The 12,902-nt window shown below is 39.0% G+C and overlaps 1 non-coding gene across 1 annotated transcript; it reads right to left on the minus strand.

Annotated features, from left to right (window-relative positions):
• Nucleotides 1-4,829: 4,829 nt before the first annotated feature.
• LOC112868469 (U6 spliceosomal RNA) lies at nucleotides 4,830-4,933 on the minus strand. Its single transcript, XR_003224293.1, has one exon. It is a non-coding gene; the product is annotated as a U6 spliceosomal RNA (small nuclear RNA).
• Nucleotides 4,934-12,902: the final 7,969 nt, after the last annotated feature.

A 12,902-nucleotide genomic window follows, 5' to 3' on the forward strand; every position in this document is an offset into this window, starting at 1 on the left:
ATGACTGCTCCATAGCACAAACCAGATGTGCATTTATCTGACTGTTGATGTTGTTTTTTGATTGGACAGTGTTGATACTTTTTAGCTATTTTTTTCCCCCATACGACTCTAGCACCTGGTGGCTTATTTTAATTCTAAAGGCAAGTTGGTATGATGTCAACCTGGAAATCGCTGAGGTGACCAGCACTCCTTACTACCTTATGCATAACTTGCCTTTACCTTAATGGTGTCCAGTAGAGCTCTAATTCTCATGACACCTGGGACCAAGTAAATGACTCAGAGAGGCAACATAGCACAGTGATTAAAAGTACTGGTTTTGGAATTGTGGCTCCAACACACAGTAATTATGTGGATATTGAGCACAATTTCTCTGGTTCTCAAGTCTCTTCATTTGTAGAATGGAGATCATAATACCACATAGGTGTCATGAGAACTAACAAGGGCCTAATTAATGTAGCTTTGAGAAAATGAGAGACACAGATGCTATTCATTGGAGACCTCACCTCCCTCACCTTCCTTCCATACATTGATGAGAAATCTTGGTCAACGGTGAGAGCTAGGTACTGAGTCTTTCACAGTCTGGTTTCCCCTTCCTTAGATCCACTGAGGAATTGGCCAAATTACTTTTGTTTTACTCTGGCTCTACAAATTCTTATGGTTGCTCTCTGCCAAAGGGCAGAAGTCCTTAGCCCTTCCAGGTTTCTGAAGTGCTAAATTCTGGTCTTTCTTCACACCCCACATCCTGAACTGTTTCCTGGTGAGCTTAAATCAACCACTGCCTTCTGCCCAGCCTTCTGGGTCCCCAGAAGGTTAGGAGTCTTCGCTTTCTCTGATCCTACCAGCGCCCTCCCAAGGCCTGATCATCTTTCTCATCATGGTCCCTTGAGTTCCACTCTGCACTTCTAAGGCCAGCTCTCTCTCCTATCTCTCCTATCTTCTCTGGGTAACCAGTCTAAGTTGGCCCACGTTTGGATGTAATTGGAACTTTGAAGCCGCTTCCCAAATTGGAAGTTTGGCTATCAGTATTACCCTATCCTGTCATTCAGGCTTATAACTCCTTCTTCTTGGCAGTTAGAAAGGTGGTGTGAGTCTTATTTCCTTCCTAAGATTTAGAGAAACTCTGCAACATCCGATAGCAGTCTACCAGATTATGAGCTTCTTGGATAGGAACAATGTTTTGTTCAACATTTTATCCTGAGAGCCACCCATGCAGAAGGTGTGAAATAGATGCTTGCTAAATGAATATAGGGAGATGTCGATAAAGGAGTCCCTTATGTGATTTTGTACTTGTTTGAGATGTTGAAAATTCTCTGGGGGAGGCATTGGGTAGGGAGGGGGCACGGTGTGGGTGGCAGGAGGGAGGCATAGAGTGGTTAGGACACTAAGGTCTTATGTGCTATTTCAGGAAGTCAGAATGTATGGGGCAGGTGATGGGAAGCCACTGCACAGATCTTTAGCTGAGGGGGTGTCTAGTTATTAAAAAGTATCACTATATCTAATTCTTTAAAAAGTTGCCTTGAACCATATGATTTCACTCATATATGGAATTTAAGAAACAAAACAGATGAACATATGAAGGGGGAAGAGAGAGGGAAACAAAGGATAAAAGACTCTTAATGATAGAGAACAAACTGAGGGTTGATGGAGGCAGGTGGGTGGGAGATGGACGAGACGGTTGATGGGTACTAAGGAGAGCGCTTGTTGTGATGAGCACTGGGTACTCTATGTAAGTGATGAATCACTGAATTCTGTTCCTGAAACCAATGTTGCACTGTATGTTAACTAACTAGAATTTAAATAAAAATTTGACCAAAAAAAAAAAAATACAAGCTGCCTTGAAATCCTCAAAAATTCTCAGAAAATGAATTTTTTTACTTTTAAAATATTTTAGTTTTTCTTTAATATTTACATATTTAATACATATTTTTGTGTGTATTCAGTGAGGAAGACATCTAATTTTGTTTCCTACAGATAACTAATTGCATCAGCATCATTTGCTGAACAGTCCACCATTTTCCATTGACATATTATGCTATAAATTTCCATTTACATGTGGGTCCACTTCTGAGCCTTCTTTTCTGGTGCCACTCTTCTACTTTTTTATCTGTCTGATCCCACACTGTCTTAATCACTATAGCTTTATAAAAGTTCCAATACTGAGTAGGGCAAGTATTCATCCAAATTTATTTTACTGTTCTTGGCCTTTGACTCTTTCATATGAATTTTTATTTTTTTTCCTTTATTGTTTTAAAAAAATTTATTCTTAAGTTAGTTAACATACAGTATAGTCTTAGCTTCAGGAATAGATTCCAGTGATTCATCACTTACATACAACACCCAGTGCTCATCCCAACAAGCACCCTCCTTAATGCTCATCATTCATTTTCCTCACCCTCATCAACCATCAGTTTGTTTTCTGTATTTAAGAGTCTCTTATGGTTGGCCTCCCTTTCTATTTATATCTTTCCTTCCCCTATAATCATCTGTTATCTTTCTCAGATTCTACATATGAGTGAAATCATGAGATCTTTCTCTTACTGACTTATTTTGGTTAGCATAATATCCTCCAGTTCCATTCACATTATTGCAAATGCCAAGATTTCATTCTTTTTCATCACTGAGTAGTACTCCATTGTGTATGTATGTGTGTGTATGTATATATAAATATATATATATGTATATATATATATTTATGCACTACACATTATGTACTACACACAATGGAGTATGTATGTGTGTGTATGTATATATATATATATTTATATATACATACACACAGACACACACACCCTACACATACATACCCCACATCTTCTTAATCTATTCATCAGTTGATGCACATTTGGGCTCTTTCCTTAATTTGGCTATTGATAGCACTGTTACAAACACTGGGGTGCATGTGTCCCTTTGAATCAGCTCTCCTGTATCCTTTGGATAAATTCCTAGTAGTGCAATTGCTGGGTCATAGGGTAGTTCTATTTTTAATTTTTTGAGGAACTTCCACACTGTTTTCCAGAGTGGATACACCAGTTTTCATTCCCACCAACAATGCAAGAAGGTTCCCCTTTCTCCGTATCCTCGCCAACACCTGGTGTTTCCTGAGTTGTTAGTTTTAGTTACTCTGACCAGTGTGAGGTGGTATCTCATTGTGGTTTTGATTTGTATTTCCCTGATGATGAGTGATTTTGAGCATCTTTTCATATGTCTGTTTGCCATATGGATGTCTTCTTTGAAAAAGTGTCAATTCGTGTCTTCTGCCTATTTCTTCACATCTGGATTATTTGTTTTTCGGGTGCTGAGTTTGGTAAGTTCTTTACAGATTTTTGATACTAATCCTTTATCTGATAGGTCATTTGCAAACGCCTTCTCCCATTCCGTTGGTTGCCTTTTAGTTTTGTTGATTGTATCCTTTGCCGTGCAGAAGCTTTTAATCTTGATGAGGTCCCAATAGTTCATTTTTGCCTTCGGAGACATGTCAAGTAAGAAGTTGCTGTGGCTGAGGTCAAAGAGGTTGCTGCCTGTTTTCTCCTGTAGGATTCTGATGGTTTCCTATCTCACATTTAGGTCTTTCATCCATTTTGAATTTATTTTTGTGTGTCACACGAATTTTTAGATCAGCTTATCATGTGGCACAAATCACTTTATTGGGATTTAAAAAAAATGTTTTTTAATGTCTATTTATTTCTGAGAGAGAGAGACAACGTGAGCAGGGGAGGAGTGGAGAGAGAGGGAGACACAAAATCCGAAGCAGACTCCAGGCTCCAAGCTGTCATCACAGAGCCAGACGTGGGGCTTGAACTCAGGGACCACTAGATCATGACCTGAGCCGACGTCGGACACTTAGCCAACTGAGCCACCAGGCGCCTGGGGATTTTTACTGTAAATGCACCAAAACCATGGTTTAACTTAGGAAGAACTAACACCTTTCTCATATTCACAGACATGGTATAGTTCTTCATTTGTTCAAATCTTCTTTTATGCTTTCAAACAATAACTTGGAATTTCCTAGATAATGGTCTTAAACATATTTTGATTACATTTATTTCCAAATTTCTTATTTTATTGCCATCGTGAATGAGATCTTTTTTCTATTAATTTCATAATCACTGGTATATCAAGAAGCTATTTATTGGTGTTAGTAATATCTAGTAACTCTGAATTCTCTTACTAATCCCAGTAGTTTACTCAGAGAGCTATACAGTCTATGTAAATAATCATACCATCAGCAAAAAAGGATCTTTTACTTTTTTCTAATCCTTATAGTTTCCTTTTCTTGTCTAGTAAGACATTGTCAAAGGTGATGATAGCAGATATTCTTATCTTGTTCTCGACTTTAATGGGAGAATCTGACCATGAAACATGAATATTTTATTTTATTATTTTTTAAATATAGTTTTTAAAAGTTTAGGGGCGCCTGGGTGGCTTGGTCGGCTGAGCGTCCGACTTCGGCTCAGGTCATGATCTCACCGTCCGTGAGTTCGAGCCCCGCGTCGGGCTCTGTGCTGACAGCTCAGAGCCTGGAGCCTGTTTCAGATTCTGTGTCTCCCTCTCTTTCTGCTCCTCCCCTGTTCATGCTCTTTCTCTGTCTCAAAAATAAATAAACGTTAAAAAAAATTTTTAAAAAAGTTTATTTATTTGAGAGAGTATGCATGTGTGCGTGAGGGAGAAGCAGAAAGAGAGGGAGAGAGAGAAAACCAAGAAGGCTCCACACTGTCAGCACAGAGCAAGACTTAGAGCTCAAATCATGAACCATGAGATCATGACCTAGGCCAAAATCAAGGGTCGGATGCCCAACCAACTGCGCCACCCAGACGCCTCAAACATGAATAAAAAATATGGAACCCTTCACAAATTTGCGTGTCATTCTTGCACAGGGGCCATGCTAATCTCTGTATCGTTCCAATTTTAGTATATGTGCTGCTGAAGCGAGCACTCAGAAAATGAATTTAAGTGGACTTTCATTTGAAAACAGTTGTATTTCCGTATAGTGTCTTTTATGTATTACGTAATGAATTAAATGGAATCCAGTGACAAAGTATGGCTGGCGTCCATAACTACGGATGCAGAAGGCCCCTTTCTCTGGTCTCTGATAGGACCATTCTCTTCTCTCGGACACTTGTGCTAATGGACCTTGAGAGTTGCATACTAAAGGTGCATACAAGGACTTTTACTTGTGCATACTGAGGGCTGAATAGGTTCCCAGGATGCCATATATGCTCTTGGGAAGTTGTGGAATTACGTATTATGTTAGAAGGCGAATGACATTTTGCTGATGGGAGAACCCATAAGCAGGAAGACTGTGTTGTATTTGTAATGATTCATTTCCGCAATTCTTGAACCTCACAAATCTTTACTTTAATCTAGACTGCAGCCCATCTGCACAGAAGACGTAGTAAAATCGTTAAATGAATTCACATGCACACTCTTCAATTTATTATTGCTGGTAATGTTGATATTATCATATTTCATGTGGGGAGAAGAGTATAATAATTGTGCTAACAATTTACATACATGTGGCTTTTCACGAATTCACAATTTTCTAGTAATGGCCAAGAATGATCTTCTTAATACAAATGTGTTTTTGTTGTTCCAAGACTTTATGCTCTTTTATACTAATTACAGTTTTAGGAAGAAATTGCCTTGGATTTCTCTGTATTTTATTATAATTAGAATCTCAGACATATTACTGTTACCAAGAATATCATGTTTTATTACATTTTTTTGGTGAAGTTATAGGATGATGAATTATTACATGAATTGGAAATCATCACTTTTGGCCATTTTGTTTTTTTTTACAGGCTATGCAAAAATGACATTTGCTGTAGTTTAAGACTCTTTTAACTCCCTCTCCACAAAGATGGATCCAGAGGAGAATGGTATAAGATGATTTGGACTATATTTTTGAAATTTTTGCTTTGTTTGCTAACACTATCAATGTGATCAACATATTTAGTCGTAAAATCTTCTAAACAATAAAGACATTTTTCTATGTAATTGGCCCCTAAAATGTTATTAAAGAAAATTGTTTGTACTGAATGCTATTTTCTTGTTACAAATATTTCACTTAAAATTAGATAAATAATCTAAAGCTACGGTTTATGCAAAACCATCTAGAGCACGTCTGCCCAAAAGGCTCTTTAGATTGGCCTCTGATTAAGTCTGGCTGTCAGGACCCAAGGGAATAAAGCAGGAACTGTCTGAACCTTGACCTTGGGGGCTGCTTATCACAGGTTCCTGTTTTGTTCTCCTGGGCCACTACTTACTAGTGAGTGGGTCAGCTGCTGAATACCTCTGTTAGTGAATCAGATAACTAAACACGTACATTTTCAGTATAAAACACACAGACGTAGGATTTACGGACACCACTTTACTGTTCCAGCTTTTCACTCTCAGATCAGTAAGATCATTTTGAGTCTTCATCTTTCCTGCTGGTCTTCAGATACAGGGCAATGGGCAGATCAAAACTGGGCTAAGCAGACCTGCCTCATCTCTAACTGGCAGGTCCTTTAGGACAGAATGCTTGAAAACCCCTCAATTCATTCATTCATTTATTCATGGAGTAAAAGACCATCTGAGCACCTGCCATGTGCTGGATACCGTGCTAAGTGCTGGAGATACGGCAGCAAATAAGCCAAAGGCCTTACCCTCAATGCCGTTCTCTGCCTGAGAGACCATTAATCTGGCTGCATTCTTTCAGCTTTCCTTTCTTTGTTCTGTGTTTGACTTATGGAATACCTTCTCTCCTTTTTTCCTCCGGTGTGCATTTATGGCTGTCCTCACACACTGTGCTTCCCATGGCAACTCATTGCTGGCTCCAATTTGGCAGGTAGTTTATTACCTGCTCCATTTTATAGATGAGGCTGTAGAGAGTTCTTTTTTTTTCCTACATTTGAGCAAATCCTGTCTGCAGACATTAAAGCTGCAGGCTGGGAGACAGAGTCTTTTCCTGCATTTGAGGACACATCAAGTCTTTCTTGAAGTTCAGAAGAGCCCCACATTGAGTGGCTCGAAAAATAATTTTCCCAGTATAATTATTTCTAGGTTGGGGACAAATTGCAAACCTCATCTGGGTATAATTTAATTGACCACTGGATGTCACTATTGTTCCATATACAGGAAATACTATGGCTAGCTGCTAGGCTCGAGGGTTTGGGAGGTTTCTAGGTCTGTGTCTGCATTTTTAATACTCTTGCTTTGTCCAATTTACATTACAGTCACCTCAGAGCTTCTTTGAGACAAGGTTGGATTATAAATAAGCAACACAACAAAGAAATAATATCCTATCAAGGAGTAACCGTTGTTAATGATCTGATTTAGGTGACAAAGAGATGGTTGGGCACTTGCAAACTGTCTTCAGAATAACCCATTGGAAAGCCATCATTTCCCCTTTGTCTGAACACCTGGATTGTTGACAGTCTGTACCGCACTCAGACTTAGCACTGTACTCATAGAACTAGAGAGTCACATCTTAGAGACCACTTCTTCCAACGTTCTGCCTAATGCAGGATCCCCACTAGGATCTGGCTGAATGGCCACCCACCTCTGTTTGATCACCCCCAGAGACCTTGCTCACAGATTCACCACGTACTCCATCTACCACTAGAATGCTAGAATTGAGTTGGGAGGGATAGAGAGATCTTTCTTCGACTCACAGTTTTGCTGTTCCTTCACATATGCTGTATGATGTTGTATACTTGTTTGCAAAGGATGTTGTGGGAGAAGTTTGGAAGGAGAAGGTTGGCCCAGCCTATAGGCTGTGGAGAAGATCAATGGTGGAAGGCTCTGTTCCTGGAGCAGGCTAAGTAAGGCGTGGGAGGGAGGCCATGGGCCTTTTGGCTTCCCTTGGATCATACACGTAGTAGATACTCACTCTGGCTGCTCGCAGACACTGCACTCTTTATGGAGATGCCCCTGGTAAGCATGGGAGGAGTTGGATGAACTCAACAGTGGTTAAATTTAATTAATATACTTCTCTCCCCCTAGAGCTATGTAAAGGTGAAATCCATAATTGAATCTTGCTTTTGTACTGGCTTCTGGTACAGAACTGCAGGACCACTGCTACAGACAGGCTGTGCATTTAAAGCCAGAAGAAAGTGTCACCTGCTTCTACCCACCCCCCCCTGGCCCTTTCCCACAGTCATCTTCTAGTGGAGACGCAGATCACTACTCAGGGGAGCATCTCCCCTCCCACTTCTCTCTGTTAGTAACTCCAGCTCAAGGCCTCCACCGAGGGCACAGAAGATGGAAGAGATGAAGAACTCTTGGAATTTTTACAAGCCCCCAGGTCCTCAGAGACAAGATGCTTTTTATCCATTACTAATGGGCACTCAGCTTTTTCTTTGGCTTATTTCCAGTTCAGAATTTTAGTGAAATGCCTAAAATCACATGGAAGCTCTGGAATCCAACAGATAGAGACTTAACTCTTAGCTGGTCTCTTTCTAGCTGTGTAACCTCAGGCAAAACACTTAACTTCTTCAAACTTCAGTGAAATCTTCTGAGAATGAATCCAACGATAATCCGAACATCAACCCTCCAGGCTGGTGTTAAAGATTGAATGAGAATGCATTTAGGGGTGCACAGCTCCTGAGTGTGACACATGCTCTAGCAATGCGAGCTGCAAGTATGAGGTTGGACAAGATGACTCAAGAAAGGACAGAGAGAACTTGAGGTTGACATCACAACTATAAATCTCAGAGAGGCCCCAAAGAGCAAATAATCAGATCATTGGCATTCACTCCTGTAATAAGCATTCCTGAAAGCCTTTTATTTGTCAGGCATGATACATAGGGGAGGATCCAGTTTCTGTGTTCAATGAGCTGACTCAGAGACTGGCTAAGACATACCAACAGACAATTATATTACACGTGGCGGGTGACTAGCAAATAAATGGCCAGAGGTTACACAAAACCAAGGTTAGAGATGCAAATTTCCATGGATGCAAATTTAATTGATAGGTACATCTGATTAATTATTTTTCTTTGTTGGATTCTGTTGTTGCAAAATGCAGGAGTTTGGACGGTTGATAAAAGACAGTGTATGTTGCCTACAGTGCCATTCCAGGATGAGGAGCTGTTATATAAGCGATATACCTGAAAGTGCCTTTGAAAAAACTGAGACTTTTATGTTCTTTCGCCATATAAATGTTTATGTTCAGAGCAGTAAAATTAAGATTGCCAGAAAGACACTACAAGCACATTCATATTTTCAGATGACAATACCTTTCCCATCTGAATATACTTTCTGTCATACTTGCTGGGCTTTTACATAAATCACCTCAATGTTTAAACCAGTTTAAGCTTTATATGTGTACATAATGCATAGATTAAAAAAATATGCAGAATCAATTTCCTTTTACTCAACTAATTATTGTGGTGGTGCTATTTATTTATTTATTTATTTATTTTGGGGACAGAGAGAGACAGAGCATGAACGGGGGAGGGGCAGAGAGAGAGGGAGACACAGAATCGGAAACAGGTTCCAGGCTCTGAGCCATCCGCCCAGAGCCCGACGCGGGGCTCGAACTCACGGACCGCGAGATCGTGACCTGGCTGAAGTCGGACGCTTAACCGACTGCGCCACCCAGGCGCCCCAATGTGGTGGTGCTATTTAAATTGCACCCTGGTAACATTGCCCCTCAGGCTACATCCTTCTTGACAAATGTTGAATGTGGAGCTATCATTTTTATCTTCCCCATCTAAAATGTTAATTGAAGCCAAGACTTCAGAATTTATTTACCAGCAGCATATTTTTACAACTATTCACTTAACCAGCATTATTGAGTACCTACAATGCACAAAATACATCAAACATGAAATTGCAAATGGAGTCCCTTTTTTCACTCAGCAAAGGCCAACATCATATTGTTTCAGTTAACCTGTTTGCTTAACATGATGTAGGCACCATCTGTAGAGAAGCAAGGACCTACAGTGTGTGTTTCTTAGAATAACTGTGGAAACTGATATGTATTGGCAGCAAAAAATCGTTGCAGTGACCCAGGTTCATGTATGGGGTGGGGGGTTGAGGGGGTGGGGCATCCAAAAAAATAAAAATGGGGGAAAAATCTCAGAACTTCCAACAATCTTATACAATGAAGAAGAAATACAGCTATGTATAGCTCACAGGACTTTGATTTTTATTTTTATGTATTTATTTTTGACAAATAAAAATTATTTATATTTAAGATAGACAATGTGATATTTCGATATATGTATACATTGTGAAATGACCACCACCATCAAACTACTTAACATATCCATCACCTCCCACAGTTACCATTTTTGTGTATGTGCGCTGAGAACACTTGAGATCTACTCTGTTAGCAAATTTCAAGTATATGATACAGTGTTAATAGCTATAGCCACCACACTGGGCATTAGGTCTCCGGAACTTGTATCTTATAACTGAAAATTTCTACCCTTTGATCAATATGTCTCCTTTTTTCCATCTCTCAGCCTTTGGTAACTTCCATTCTACTCTCTGTTCTATAAGTTTGTCTTTTATTTGTTTGTTTGTTTATTTATTTATTTATTTATTTTTGAGAGAGAGAGAGAGAGAGAGAGAGTGAGTGCAAGGGAGCATGGGGGAGGTGCAGAGGGAGAGAGAAAATCTTAAGCAGCCTCCATGCCCAGAGCAGAGCCTGACTTGGGGCTTGATTGACCATGAGCTCATGACCTGAGCTGAAATCAAGAGTTGGTCACTTAACTGACTGAGCCACCCAGGAACCCCTATGAGTTTGACTTTGAACAAAAAATCCACATATAAGTGAGAATCTGTGATATTTGTCTTTCTCTGGCTTATTTCACTTAGCATAATGTCCTTCATTGCATGATTTCCTTCTTTTTTAAGGCTGTATAACATTCCATTGTTTATACCACATTTCTTTTTCCATTTATCTGTTGACCAGCTCTTAGATTCTTTCCATATTCTGGCTACTGTGAATAGTACCTCAATGAACATGGGAATGTAGAGATTTCTTCAAGATGGTAATTTTATTTCTTTTAGACATGTACTCAGAAGTGGGATTGCTGGATCATATAGTAATTCTACTTTTAATTTATTGAGGAACCTCCATATGATCCATTCTGAAGAAGTCCCATGTGCACTGGGGAAGAATGTGTATTCTGCTGCTGTTGGATGGAATGTTCTTAACATGTGTGTTAGATCCTTTTAGTCTAAAGTGTTGTTCAGGTTCAATGTTTCTTTAGTGATTTTCTGTTTGGATGATCTACCTATTGTTGAAAGTGGGCTACTGGAATTCCCTACTATTATTATATCGCTATTTCTGTCTTCAGAGCTGTTAATATTTACTTTATTTTTTAATGTTTATTTATTTATTTTGAGAGAAAGAGCATGCATGTGAGCGGGGGAGGGGCAAAGAGACAGAGGGAGAGAACCCCAACCAGGCTCTGTACTGTTAGTGCAGAGATTGATTTGGGGCTCACTGTCACAAACTGTGAGATCATGATCTGAGACGAAATCAAGAGTTGGACATTCAACCCACTGAGCCACCTGGGTGCCCCTGTTAATATTTACTTTATATATATATATATTTATATATATTACTATATATATTTACTATATATATATGCTCCAGTGTTTGATGCATATGTGTTTACTATTGTTATTTCCTCTTGATGAGTTGATTCTTTTATCCTTATATAAGGAACTTTGTCTCTTATAATGGCTTTTGACTTAAAGTCTATTTTGTAGGATATAAGCATAGCACCTACTATTTTCTTTTGGTTTCTGCTTGCATGGAATATCTTTTTCCATCCTTTTACTTTTAGCTTATGTGTGTTCTTGAAGCTGAAGTGAATCCCTTGTCAGCAACATATAGTTGGGTCTTTATATATTTATTTTTCTTATTCATGAAGCTACTCTATGTCTTCTGATTAGAGAATTTAGTCCACTTATATTTAAAGTAATTATTGGTCAGTTCACAGGACTTTTTGAAGATGGTGGATTTCATGTTGTAAAAAACCCTTCTGTGAGCAACTAGGTATGTTTGATACATAAAGGAGGGCAAAAACCAATTTGGACATAGTTATTATAGACAGAGAGTTGAAGTTTTCCATATAACAATGAGATTAAGAAAGGTGGTTTCTAAAACAAATCTGGGATGGAGGAACCATAGAGTGACAGAAAGAAGGGGAAAGTGGGGAGAGGAAACAGGGAGATGGCATTGTGCTTTGTAATCCTGTGCCCTGAAAGGACAGGGGAAAATTCTGCATGAGAGGAAGTCAAAGGCTTATGAAAATGAGCATGTCCAAGGCTTGATATAGTGTAAGCTAAAGACTCCTTCCTTCAGCTTTCAACCTTAATATCAATATCTTGCATAAGTAGTTTTTTTACTTGTTTGCTTTTTTAAATGAAGGCAGAGTTTTATCACTAGAGCAGCATTAGCATAGGACCAGGGTGACATAAGCAAGACTTGTGGGAGAACCATAAACTGAACTATTTAAGGAGAAACTCTGTATGATATATAAATAGGTTTAATAGTGTTACTGAATATCTGAGGTTGGCTTTGAGCGTCTGTAATCCATAGAATGTAGGTTTGAATTACTCTGACCCAGAGTTTAGGGGCAATAGAGACTCACCCACCTAATATTTGGAGCATCCAAAAATAACAAAGTGAATCTTTCTTGATGACTAACCCATTTAGCCACACTGGATGATAGCAACTATTTATCACAACAGAGAATCACATGTTGGTGAAGGAATGACTGGTAAAACACTTCTGTTTACTAAATGGCTTCTACTTCTTTGGTAGCTTGGAAAAACAGAAGTCATTAAGTAAACATTCACAAAATGGGAAAGAATCAATTATCCATTATAAAACATTTCTTCAAATTTCTCTATTATAAATCTTATAAAAATCAAAACCTTAAAACATTAATAGAATT

Source organism: Puma concolor, chromosome D3 (assembly GCF_028749965.1).
Source record: "Puma concolor isolate L17-30 chromosome D3, mPumCon1.1.hap2, whole genome shotgun sequence".
NCBI classification, from domain to species: Eukaryota; Metazoa; Chordata; class Mammalia; order Carnivora; family Felidae; genus Puma; species Puma concolor.